The 14614-nt window shown below is 37.2% G+C and overlaps 1 protein-coding gene across 2 annotated transcripts in view; it reads left to right on the top strand.

The window, feature by feature from the left end:
- Nucleotides 1-14614, top strand: part of LOC108705572 (cadherin-18-like) — a 385765-nt gene that overhangs the window by 89205 nt on the left and 281946 nt on the right. The window contains exon 1 of one of the 2 annotated variants that reach the window (XM_041566240.1): nt 10518-10588. The exons of the other annotated variant lie outside the window; for it this stretch is intronic. The gene's annotated coding sequence lies outside the window, so the exon portion shown is untranslated. Of the gene's footprint in view, nt 1-10517; nt 10589-14614 lie in introns of those variants that run through there. 2 annotated transcript variants of the gene reach the window in all.

The raw sequence follows: 14614 nt of genomic DNA, 5'->3' as shown, positions 1-14614 counted from the left end.
GACAAGAGAACATAAGATACAACCATGCAGGTTCATGTATTTGTATGCGATTTACACAATTAATTTTGCAACATCTATAGTTCTTGGGCCATATTACATAATCAGGTTTTTTAAGTTCCAGTAATGCTTTAGCCAACCCATATGGTTTCTATGATGTTTCTTGCATTTCCATGTGATTCATATGTTTCTTGCATTGCCTTGGGCATTGTGTGATCTTATTCAGCTCCTTGTTCCTACAAAGGGAAGTGGTTCTATTAGCATGGCATTCGAGTTGATAAATAATTTATTTTGAAACATCTAGCTAATTGTCAGTTTATTATTTATCTATTTGTGCCATCAACTGGTATGTGACTGGTGCTATACTTGCTACTTGCCGTGTTGGAGTACAAATAACACAAAATCTAGTGCTGCATAGTTTTAATATCATTGTATATTAACTCTACAGACTAGTTTTCTTCAAGGAAACTAACAGGAGAACAAGGTCTATGGTAAGGATGTCTAGTTTGTCACCATGTCCAAAGATTTATTGACAGCTCTTTTCCTTGAGCTGTAGATGCAAAACAGATCACACATTGAAGATTGATGGTGTGAATTAGAGATGTCCATCCTGCAGTCTTCTGTTAAACTGATGTTTCTAACTGAAGAGAGTAGATTGAAGGACTGGGTTGCTGAATGTCTTATTAAAGGAAAACTATACCCCCAAAATGAATACTTAAGCAACAGATAGTTTATATCAAATTGATTGACATATTAAAGAATCTTACCAAACTGGACTATATATTTACATAAATATTGCCCTTTTACATCTCTTGCCTTGAACCACCATTTCGTGACTCTATCTGTGCTGCCTCAGAGATCACCTGACCAGAAATACTACAACACTAACTGTAACAGGAAGAAGGGAGGAAGCAAAAGGCAGAACTCTGTCTGTTAATTGGCTCATGTGACCTTACATGTGGTTTGTATGTGTGCACAGTGAATCTTACGATCTCAGGGGACAGCCCTTATTTTTTAAAATGGCAATTTTCTATTTATGATTACCCAATGGCACATACTACTAAAAAAGTATATTATTATGATAATGGTTCATTTGCATGAAGCAGGGTTTTACACATGAGCTGTTTTACTCAGTATCTTTTAATAGAGACCTACATTGTTTGGGGGGTATAGTTTTCCTTTAAGCATTTGTTCTAGCTTTCCAGTTTTTGTTGGGAAGTCTGGGTGGCAGTTCAGCAACAGCATACTTAACACTTTAACTCTGAGGGTAAGGCCAGACGTGACGTTTTTACGTTGCATTTTTAAAAAAGCTCAGTCGGGGTCGTAAATACAGATAAACTGCACTACCACTGAAATTAATGGAAAACACACTATGGCAATTCTCACAGGGTGCTTGCAAGCTGAAATCCGCCACGGGACGCCAGTATTGGCATTTTCCAGCATAAATGCCAATACATCAAGAAACTACCAAATCAATAGCCTCAATGGGATCTGCAAGTTTGAAACCACACTTTACATAAATATGCAGCGTATTTTAAATATGGTGTCCAAATATATATACTGTATATATAGTTTTGTACCTACTAGTAGTTAACAGCTTTGAGTACCTAGAATAAGATACAGTAATATGTATTAGCCATGAAGTTAGCAATGAACACTGTAGGGCTCATTTTCACTTAAGCAGTAACACATAGGGGCCCATTTATTAAACCTCAAATTTTTGGATGAGATGGAAAGAGGGATGGAAGTTCTTTAAGGTCCCTTCCATTTTGATCATTTTAGCTTAACCTTTAGGTTATGTAGAAGTTAGGCACTTTCCTAGAGGTTCAACCAAATATATTTGCTCACTCTGTTTTTAGAAAATTGCCAATAACTTTTATTTATGTTTGTGAGCTACCTACCTACTTCAATTATAAGATGGATGTGGTAGCAACCGCCATTCTATTGTCCTCATGATTTATTTTCAATTATATCAAGCAAAATAGGTTACTTTGTTTATGTTATTTTATGAATATCACATTCATGTACTCAACATATTTTATAGCATTTGTTTTTCATTTTTGGTCTTCAGAACTTCATTATTGTAGCTCAATGTATTGTCTACAAAATATATCTCTTCTTTTACAGTAAATACATTGAAATGTATTCAAACTAACTCTCAAAACTATGAAAAGTCCTGAAATGTATTGATTTTTTCTTCTTTGTGGATGCTTACAAGAGATGAAATGTGTGTTTCTGAAACATTTGTTTAAATGATAAAAGGAGTATTCTGAAACAGTAGGGTCCTTTGTTACATTGCCAAATCGGCTATGTATAGGACTTTATGAGGTACATAATGTCTGGCTAAAGTAACTTCTGACTATGAAAATGGGGAGGACTTTATTCTTTAAACCAATTCCCATTCATGCATGATACAACATTCCTTAAAATAGTTAAAGGGCTTGAAGTTGTGTTAAAATAACTTTAGTAAACGTGTCTTATAAAACTTTGAGCATGTTTACCACTAAACTCACATCAACAAGAAATGCATTAAATGTAAATAAAAATGCTCTTTGTGTTTTATAATTTAGAATAGGCATCAATGCATCACATTCACAATAAGAAAATGGATCATCAGCCTTTGAGAGTTACAACCACATAATGTTGTATTACATTAAGAAGTATGCAGTCTCATACTATCTCAGTGCTGTTTACTGTACTATGATATGTTATGCATTGCAAGTACAGAAACTGTTTACTTTATATAAAGTGCATATCTCAGGGAAGAGATAATCAGTGGGCATCCTTTTAGTTGAAGGTGACTGATGACATTTCTCTCAGATATCAAAATTAATTTATTAACAGTACACTGCATATTTTTATCTTTAAAAAAAAGCTATATACAGTAGATGCATGCATTCTTTTGTATAAATCTCATTACCTTGTATTACACACAAATATATGCATTTATATTCCATGAGTAATATGTATTTTTATTAAAAAATCCACAACACTGCTATTAATAGATAAAGCCATAACACTGCTTAATAGATGTCCTTTCCAAGAGCTGTGTAACACCCAAAAGCCTGGAAAATTCAAGTATAATTTAAGGTCTAAAGAAAGCATTTTGCACTCTTCTGTTCTGCCACAGTCAGTGATCTTATCTAATACCAATCAGTTAAAGATTTCTCATAGCTACTTAATCAGCAGTAGTGCATTATGGCTTCTCTGTTGTATGCTAGCTATCCTGCCTGCCTCTTTGTCAATAATACATAGTTCAAATATAAATTAATAATATATAATATAAAAATATAACATATACTAATCTCATTCATAATCAGTTTAATTAATAATGCTAAAGCAGCATATGCAACTGGAAATGCAGATTGAATTACATTAAAAAATTAAGATTGACACCGGTTATAAAGTCCCAACATTTTACATCCCGCACTGCCTCGTCTGAACTTGATCACTTAAGGCAGAGAGAGAAGTGACTTCTATCTTCCTACCTTACCTTTTCTCCTCCTCCCCCTTCCTCCACCCCCTTCCCTATGATACTACAAACCCTATTCTTTACTTTCCTTCTTCTCTCACTGTTTTATCTTCCTTCTCTTTCTTTTCGTTACCTTTTACTTTATTTACTTTCTAATCACAATGTTGATGTTTATGTTGATGTTTACAGCTCTAATGTTCTCATGTGACCCAAATGTGACCCCGGGACAATCAAGATACCCCCGGCCCCAATTCCGGAAGTGCAGGTCTGCTCGCTGGGACAGACTTGACTCCCTTACTATTCCATCTCATACTGCACCCTGCCCCAGGCAGGGAGTGGGTTAATTTACAGATCTGATTAACTTCTAAAATGACTACTCCCGTAGCTAACACGTCTAATAATGATCTCATGATACTCTCCTGGAATGTAGGCGGCCTAAATTCCCCAACGAAGAGGAGAAAAGTATTGGATAAATTAAAAAGGGAAAAAGCCCAAATAATTCTCCTGCAAGAAACCCATTGGCGTAAAAAAGATAATCAAACGCTAAAAGATAACTGGATACAATCCGTGATAGACGCCCCTTATAGGTCTAAATCGAGAGGGGTAGCAGTACTCATTAAAAACTCTCTTCGATGTGAAATCCTGAAAACATACAAAGATCGAGATGGTAGATATGTGATGGTGAACCTTGAAATACAAGGGACTGTATATACTATCGTGAATATTTACGCACCAAATACTGATAATAAATGTTTCTTTGCAGATGTGCTACAAAGACTAAACTCCTGGGGGGCCTCCAACATAATACTTGGTGGTGATGCAAACGTGGTCTGGGATGACTCCATAGACAAGTCAGGTAAATCTACCTCGCACTCACGCATTAGAGCAAAACCACTCCATAATCTCTGTGATGTTCTACAATTATATGACACATTTCGACACTTACATCCAACGTCCATTGATTATACCTTCTACTCAGGAGTACACAATACACATTCAAGGATTGATTATATATTCCTATCACAGACATTGCTTCCAACCCTATCCTCTGCCGCTATAGGCAATATAGACGTTTCTGATCATGCACCTGTTTTAACAACGATTAAATTGAAAATACCTCAAGCCACATCCTTTAATTGGAGATTCCCGGCTTATCTGGCTGCTAATGTAGACTTCCAACTATTTTTGAAAACGACTTGGGCCAATTACGTGGACGATAATGTTGACCACTGGGATGACCCACAATTGTTGTGGGCAGCGGCAAAGCCGGTTTTAAGAGGACAGATCATCTCCTATCTAATCAAATTAAGAAGGAGTTATAACAAAAAATATCATACCTTACAAAAATTATTGACCCAACATTATACAGATTTTAAACGGTCCAATTCCCAAGATGACAGAAATAAATATAAAGAGACAAAACAACTTTTTGACACTTTATTATCGGAAAAAGCATACACAACCATAAGCCACACAACTAACAAATTCTACAGATACGGTAATAAATCTGGAAAACTCTTGGCGCAAATAGCCAAAAGACGCACTCGCCACACCTTCATACAAAAAATAAAAACACCAGATGGATGGACTCATGATCCTAAACATATTACACACATTTTAACTGAATATTTCAAAACTTTCTATGATAGCGCCACAGATGATCCTCACGATGGCTTACAATTTCTCAGGGAAGCCAACTTGAAAAAACTGACGCCCCAGGACAGGGAAATTCTAGACGAACCTATAACGGAGAGAGAGATATTAGATACGATAAAACACTTAAAAAACGGGAAATCGCCGGGTCCAGATGGTCTGACCGCGGAATTCTACAAACTCTTGTCCCCCGACATAACTCCGACCCTAGTCACGCTATATAACGATACCTTGAGGGGTGTACCTTTGTGGCGAGAAGCAAACGTAGCTAGAATAATTTTAATCCCTAAAGAAAACAAAGACCTGACTGATCCAGCTTCATATAGGCCAATTTCACTCTTAAATCAAGATGTTAAAATCATGACTAAAATCATGGCGGATAGACTACAGCGGATCTTACCCACTATACTCACCGAGCATCAAGTAGGCTTTCTTAGGGACAGACATCCAGTTAATGCACTTCGAAGGATTGTGACAGCAGTTTATTATAGCAACCTAGAAAAAAGAAAACACGGCATGTTAATAAACCTAGATGCTGACAAAGCCTTTGATAGAATATCGCATGCACATCTACGACGTCTTTTAAAATTTCAACATTTCGGTTTAAATATATTCAACCTATACAAGACTTTATACTCCACCCCCACGACGTTTTTAACGGTAAATAACATAAATTCTGACAGATTCCCGATCAACAGGGGTACCCGACAAGGATGCCCTTTATCGCCACTCCTCTTCAACATTGCCACAGACCCGCTACTTAGACACATAATTCAAAACACATCATTCCAGGGTATACAAATAGGCCAAACCAACCTCAAGGTCACGGCCTTCGCAGACGACATTTTTCTATTCCTCGGACAACCCAAGACCGACATACCGATATTATTAAAGATCATACAGAGATTTGGGAACTTAGCTGGATTCCAAATAAATCTAAATAAATCGGAAGCACTCCAGCTTCACCACTCCGACCCCACGGACTGGCTCCCTCACTTTCCCTTTAAAAAGACCAATAATAACATTAAATACCTAGGGATTATGATTCCATCACACTATAACCGTCTATATGAGCTAAACATTAGGAAGACTATTGATGACATACAACAGGAGACACAACAATGGAAGCATTTACACCTTACCTTTCTAGGCAGGATACATTTAATAAAAATGATCATCTTTCCGAAGCTTTTATATCCCATACAAATGTTACCTTATTACATCAAACCCACAGATATCAAACGAATAAACCATATATTCCGAACCTTTATTTGGAACAGAAAACGACCCAGAATCAGCTTGTTCAAATTGGAACAACCCAAAGCTCAGGGAGGAGTCAATTTCCCCAATATTAAAGACTACAACACCGCAGCGCTATTACGGTATGCAGGGAATTGGCTCTTCCACAAAGATCAATACGCTACGCCATCCCTAGATCAATACCTAAGCAGAGACTACTCTCTTAATTATCTACTACACGTTTCGCCCACCGATACCCCCTTATGCCTTCGAGACAACCCCCTATTCGCAGACACCTACAAAGCGTGGCATATCACTAGGAAAAAACTAGGCCTATCACCGACCGTATCTCCATGTTTAACCTGGGTAGGGAACAAACAATTCCCCATTGGACTACATAACCCGATACTCATCCAATGGCGTAACGACGGACTTTCTATCCTCAAAGACTTACTAACGAATGAATACTCCCCAATTACTCAAACACGATTAATGGAAAACTTCCCATACACTACACAACACGTTTTTTTAAGACTTCAACTCCTTCATTTCACGACCCACACCTTGTCTCACTTAACTGCCAAAGACAAGGAAGACCCACTTTACAAACTATGGAAAAATACAATGGTCAAACATTCCACATCACATATATACCAGACTATACGGACTATAATAGACACGGATAATGAGGACAACCCAATCTTTAAATGGGCCAAGGATATCCCCGACGTAACACAATCAGACATCCTAAACTATCATATGAAAACAATGCAGCTACTCCCGGCAAGTAGATATCAAGAGATGTCTCTGCAAATTTTACATAACTCCTATCTTACCCCACTTAGAAGGCATAAAATGGGGAATCTTTCCTCTGACAACTGTTTACGCTGTGCCTCACAAAGAGCTGATTTGCTACATAGCCTCTGGTCGTGCACGGAACTGCAAACATTTTGGCAGGAGGTGGTCACATACGGTGGCCAGATGATCGGGAAACCCCTCCAACCACTAATTGAATGGGCATTATTTAGTCACACTACTTACTATACACAGCTGTCGAAATCTGAGAAATACCTGATAGGCAGATTAGCTGCGGCGGCGAGAAAAACGATCTTACAACAATGGCTGACTACAGAACCCCCATCTATTCTGATAGTCAAACAAAAATTACACCATTTATTTCACATGGATTGGTTGGAAGCAATGACCAAAAAAGAACACAATGCTCCGAAATTCTTTACCACCTGGATGTCGTATGTGACATCACTCCCACTTCACACTAGATGCCTTACGGTTTACACGTTTCGTCGTACAACTTGGTACGATGAAGAATCACTCAGAGACCACCCACTGGTCATGGAGTCATCCCAGTACCTCGACAACTGGCAACACGAACAAGACGGGCTGGTTTTTTCACCCCCCGGGAGTCATCAGATAAACAGATTATTGGCAACATTCCCACTGAGTCCCTCTTGAGATCGGATGCTGTATTTAGAGCTGTATGTTTTGTTGATATTGTTAAAAAATTATCTTTGACTAATGTTCAGTTTCTGCACTATGGGTTCTAACTATACGTATCATTGCAACGACAGAATGTACTTTATTTGTGCTGTATCTGAATAAAAAAAACACATTTGGAAAAAAAAAAAAAAAAATTAAGATTGGGTCCAGGAAATTTTATGCTTTAAGAACATAAAAAAGAACAAAGTTTTAGAAGCTGAGGAAGAGCAGAATTTCCCCTCTGAAACATTGTATATTTGCTGATAATCACAAATACTAGTTTCTACTACCTGGACTCAATTTAAGTTTTGTAAGTATTATTAAAGGGATACCGTCATGGGAAAAAAATTTTTTTTTCAAAATGAATCAGTTAATAGTGCTGCTCCAGCAGAATTCTGCACTGAAATCCATTTCTCAAAAGAGCAAACAGATTTTTTTATATTCAATTTTGAAATCTGACATGGGGCTAGACATTTTATCAATTTCCCAGCTGCCCAAAGTCATGTGACTTGTGCTCTGATCAACTTCAATCACTCTTTACTGCTGTACTGCAAGTTGGAGTGATATCACCCCCCTCCCTTTCCCCCCCAGCAGCCAAACAAAAGAACAATGGGAAGGTAACCAGATAACAGCTCCCTAACACAAGATAACAGCTGCCTGGTAGATCTAAGAACAACATTCAATAGTAAAAACCCATGTCCCACTGAGACACATTCAGTTACATTGAGAAGGGACAAACATCAGCCTGCCAGAAAGCATTTCTCTCCTAAAGTGCAGGCACAAGTCACATGACCAGGGGCAGCTGGGAAATTGACAAAATTTCTAGCCCCATGTCAGATTTCAAAATTGAATATAAAAAAATCTGTTTGAAATGGATTTCAGTGCAGAATTCTGCTGGAGTAGAACTATTAACTGATGCATTTTGAAAAAAACATGTTTTCCGATGACAGGATCCCTTTAACAATGGAAAGTGGGGTGACTTTTGGAAAAACATCTCCTTTGAGCTGTTGTTTATATTACAATTGTGGTTAGGGTTTCTTAAAAGACAAAATGAAAATATTGTACATTAGAGGATAGATAAATAGGGGACCTTTTTACCCCTAAAGAGGTTCACCACACCAGAGGCTAAACAACTTTAGTTTGAAGCAATGCAGGTGGTTCTTCATAGTGAGGTTGTGGAATGCACTACCGGGTAATTTTGTGATGGCTGCTTTTAAGAGTGGCTTGGATGATTTCTTGGACAGACATAATATCAAAGACTATTTTGATACTAATCTCTATAATTAGCATAGATATGGGTATATATCATTTATGTGAAGGTATGGAGGGGTGTGTGTATGGATGCTTTGGAGGGGTCGAACTTGATGGACTTTTTTCAACCTGATTACTACTAATGCATAGCACTCAAAGATTATAAAATTGAATATGAATATGTTAGTTTAATGGAGCCTGTTAACTTGATATTGTTATAGAATCCCCCAGACAAATTCATAGAAAAAATCATAATATTTCTTTTTTCTTCTGAAGCACTATTTCTTAACATTTGGGCCATTCGGGAAAAAAAAAATAAAGGTATGGTGAACCCCTTAAGAAACAATGGTTTACAGAGCCTGCAGTGCAATATAAAACTAGCATACAGTTATTGCAGATTCTGTTATAGGCAATCATCTTCTGCTTTTGATGTGTCATAATAAGTTGACTCAATGAGCTTTTAGCAAAAAAGAAAAAGACCAATGAGGCTTACAGATAATACTAAAGTCTGCGAATAGTACATTTGTACATTTGTATACAAGTCAGCCAAAGAAATTGCAGTCAATGGGTAGTGATGGACGAATAAATTCCCGTAAGCAAATTAATTTGCGAAACTGCGGTGACAATTCGTGGGTGAAAAATCCGCCGGGTCACAAAAAAATTGGCACACATCAAAATTGGTGCACGCATAAAAATTGGCGTGCCATAATTATTTTGACACCCATTGACTTCAATGCGTTTCGCAAATTTTTCGAAAACTGCACAGATTCACCCATCACTATTAATGGGATAACTGTTTAAAATTTAATATCATAAAATAATATACTTTAACTAAAGTTATGCAAATAGAACAGAACTTTGTACCTGTACATTCAACTTTGCTAAAAGTACAGGTACTTTTCACAACTTATCCTTGCAAAATGTGTTTGCATAAATAAATGAATTTAAAACATGAATATGCAACTGATGGGGCATTTTAGCACTGTTAGGATTTGAGGTTACAGAGTTGCAATTAGTAATATTCAATTGCTGCAAAATCATTTGCTTTTACATTACAAAATACTCAGTGTATTCATGTTAGAAAACACATAGTCTCATTATTATACATTAAAGATTTTTCTGTCCACCATTATACAGTTATGATTTTTCAGTACATAAATTATTTGAACAGAACATAAAAGAGTAAAAATCAGCACTTCTCAGGAACTGGTTTACTGACCACTACCTCCTGTTACTTTGTTGTACAGTAGGTTATAATCAAGCTACTATATCATGCTAATTTCTTTTCTTTCAACATTTTGTGACATCTATTTTACACACTGTAGACACTGATAGAATAGATTTTATAATTTATCTTAAATTTTTCCCTCAAACAGTTAAATAATTTCCATATTTTTTGTGTGTTTTTAAGATTCCTTTAGATGAATAATAAAAAAAGCTCCAACAGTGAGTGAACTGCTGGGAAAAGTGCCGTCTCAGGTACAGGAGCCTTCTTTGGTTCAATTTTCCTTGTCTGATTTGAAGCATGTACTGTATGTATATGTGTGTTTTTGAGTCAGTGTTCTTTTCTTGTTTTTAATCTGTCTGCATGTCCTTTAAAATCAATTCTCCCTAATTATACAAAAATCTCCTTGAATATAATATTAAGGCTGAATTATGAAACCAATGTAAAGTGGAAAAATTATATGATAGGCCATGTTTTCCCACTATATACTGTGCAAGTTACTTTTCACAATATTGCACCTATATAAATAAGTAGACATAAAAGTTTGCAACAGATAAAGGTGTTTGTGCAGATAAATAAATTTTTAGTGTATTTCTTAGGGGAAGGATGACATTGCTGTGCATTTAAACACCCTTTAAATGTATGTAATTCTACAGGAATTATATTGAGTTTTTATAAGTGCAACACATAAAGGAGGTCAAGCAAGCAAGGGTTCCTTTGTACTCAAGTGCCAAGGTAAATGCAGTCAGCAAATGGTGCATGTAGGGGCACATTTACTTAGCTCGAGTGAAAGATTAGAATGAAAAATACTTTGGATTTCGAAGTATTTTTTTGGCTACTTTGACCATAAAATTGGCTACTTCAACCTTCAACTACGACTTTGAATCAAACGATTCGAACTAAAAATCGTTCGACTATTCCACCATTCGATAGTCGAAGTACTGTCTCTTTTAAAAAAAACTAAAACCTACCGAAGGTCCCCATAGGCTTTTCTAGCAATTTCTGATTGAAGAGAAATCGTTCGATTGATGGATTGAAATCTTTCAAATCGTTCTTCGTTCTTCGAACAAATTGCGGTAAATCCTTTGACTTTGATATTCGGCCCATAGTAAATGTGCCACTGTAGTGTCATCATTCTCTAACCTTTTTGCATCTTAGGAATGCACCATTTGTTAATTTGAAACCCTATTGAAATTTTAATTTGAGCACAGTTAATATTTGCTGTTCTCTACATTGGTTTACTTTTCTCACACCCAGGTATTAGTACAGGTATTGTATTATTGATGTGCAAAGACATGTATTCTGTAGATAAATAGGTTATACTTTCTGACATTTTAGTTTAAAATGGGAAATGGACTAGTGATGGGCGAATTTAGGGCATTTCGCTTCACTGAAAAATTTGTGAATTTCCCACCTGGCGAATAAATTCGCCCATCACTAAAAGGGACCATTTTGGCTCTGTGGATTTGAAAATTTCCCAGGAAAATAGGGACCAGTGGAAGGTATCTGTGATGTAAAAGCAATCCCCCCTGGGATCTTAAATTCATGATTTCCAGTCAGGATGACTGCTTAGAATTAATTACAGCAATGTTATCAATGCTTGTCACAAAAAATAATTGTGTGTATTTATGAATAAGTAATATACCCCTAGGCAATGACCAAATAGGAAGACAATAATGACACAATTGTACTAATCTCTGTGGTTTGTAGTGGTAAGGGCTGTACATTTGTATCCCTTTGGACCCATACAGTGGCTGCACATTTGTATCCCTTTGGACCCATACAGTGAACACTCATGTCCATATATCCAGGGGTAGTTGAGATAGGAGCAATGGAGCCCTGTACATAATTACTGCCATAAATAGGCTTGGTAATGATACAGGGCATCCGAGGGCTGTATGTCATACGGTGATCCCAAACATACACATTCTGACTAACACACTAGCTAGGGGCACTCCAGGGCACTACCATTTATTTATCTCTTCTGTAAGCCTCAGTGCAAAATATATAGGGCAAGGCAAAAATGCAACAAAAAGGACACTTGCTCAAATTAAAACACTTTAAATTAGACCCTTTATCTTAAATTGCCAGTATACTGTATGAGACAACTACACACATTTGATTTGTCTGTAAGCCCCCATAAATGGTTATATTGATTGCCCCCATCATCATGTCTATGTCTTAGTGAATAGAGATGTCCAAAACACTCTCAAACTGAGAATCATTTACTACTTGCTACCTCCACAAATTGGGGTTACACATGGGCAGTGAGAAAAGATGCATTAAGAGAGGGTGCAGTGAATCCTTGCCACAGCATAGTTACTGGATTTATGTATTATTAACTTGCCCATTTCCATAGGTGTCTGGGGTGCATTGTTGGGTACAAGGCAGCTATAGGGCATGGGGCAGGTGGTAAGCACAGAGCTTCTTTGTACCCTGCATCTACTGACATGCCCTCACTTGCTAATCTTAAAGACTCGGATCTTTTTTTAATAATCAACACTATCACATTATGGATTCTGTAAGCATTAACTATTTTTTAGTTTCAACCATTTGCTTGTATATGTATAATCAAACATGCTCCACAAGTGGGAAAAGGTACAGATGACGTTTTTGAGAAATATGACACAAATTACTGAGCAGTTATAGGCATTTGAAGAAAAGGCATTTAACGAATATGGAAAAAAGGAATAAAAAAAGCTAAAGAAAGCAAAGGTCCACCCAAAAAGTGGTATTATAACGTATATTATAATTATTGTAAGACCCCTATTTTTTATAAATTAGTATAAAGTGCTGGGGCTTCATAAATAAATGTAGATGATGATAATGTTAGCCATTAGACTGAAGCCTTCCACAGTAAGAACCATTTTAAGAAATACTGTTCCTGTGCAAATTGGACAGTAATAATGTTTATGAAGGAGAAAGATAAACCATTGATAAAGGATTGCTAAACTGCTAAGACTGCTAGCACAAGTTATAGGGATACGGAAATGTAGAAGACATGTCCAAAATCTACTGTTAAGGGCCAGGGCAGGAAGCAGACAAGAATAGAGAGGAAAACTTCTAGCACTCAAATTCAGCCTGTATAAATCCCTTTAAATACAATTTAAATTTGAGGTGTTAGTACAACATTTTGGTCAAAATTTATAAGTTCATGTACAATAAAAAGGATATAAAAGGTTCCGGTAGTCCACTTCCGGTGCCGGTCCACAGAATTGTATGTTCTCCCTCAGACCCGTAGCAGGAGTTAAAAAAAAAATTGAAAAAGGGCACTTATTATTTTTTATAATATTTCAATCTCACTAAGCGGTGTATTGAATCTATGTAAAAATACTACACTATATTGGAATTACTCTTTTTGCCCCCTTATTTTGTTTAAACCTCGTGCTAGTGAACGTGGTTCTTTCTACAATATTAATATAAGCTCATGTGTCATGTCAAGGTTCAATCTACTGTTTACTACATATTAAAGTACATTTAAAAACATTTAAACTCATTAAACCCCTAGCAACAATGTGCATTATGTCTGAGTTGTAGAAATGTGTTCACTTACCCTTTGTACTTTGTAGCTATAGGAGCATTTTCATTCATTGAGCTCCCAGCAACACAGAGTGGTGGGACCATGTTCACTTACCCTTTGATCTTACCCTTGGCCAGCAAGGAAGCTTTTTAAATCCTATCAGTTCAAATAAATGTGTGTATTTTTGTGCAACACAAAATTAGAACTACATGACACTACAGTGAAATTGAGCTTTAAGATTGAGGCATGACAGCATATGCGTGAGCATCCCGCCATAATGATCTCACAGCATGACATTTAGTCATTACTGATGTCAATGAGACTGGGAGGCACCCACATATACAGTATCCTATATAATAATCTTCAAGTGTCTCTGCGTCCAGTCCCTGTGTCCGTGGAATTGCGCTACTGCGCATGTGCCCCACGGACCGACACAGGGACTGGATGCAGAGACAGGATCTGTAGGATACACATTCCCATAGGTGCCGCTGCCAACCCGTTGGACGAGCTCGAAGTCCTGCTGCGGGTTCTTGCGGAGGATATCCGCGCTTGACCGCGCTTTCTGTAAAGGAAACCGACAATAAGCCAAGGGAGCGTGACGTTTGCAAAGGGAGTCCCGGAACTGAACTCTTACTTTGCGTCGCGAGATGGGACAGTAACTTCTCAGCTCCCGCACACTGGAAGTAGGAGGAGGAAGCAAAGGCACCGCCTTCCCGTTTGGGCCTGCACACTGCACTGGGCCTGGACTACACAAACACTG

Source organism: Xenopus laevis, chromosome 6L (genome assembly GCF_017654675.1).
Source record: "Xenopus laevis strain J_2021 chromosome 6L, Xenopus_laevis_v10.1, whole genome shotgun sequence".
Classification (NCBI taxonomy): Eukaryota; Metazoa; Chordata; class Amphibia; order Anura; family Pipidae; genus Xenopus; species Xenopus laevis.
This window is presented reverse-complemented; position numbering and strand designations above follow the sequence as displayed.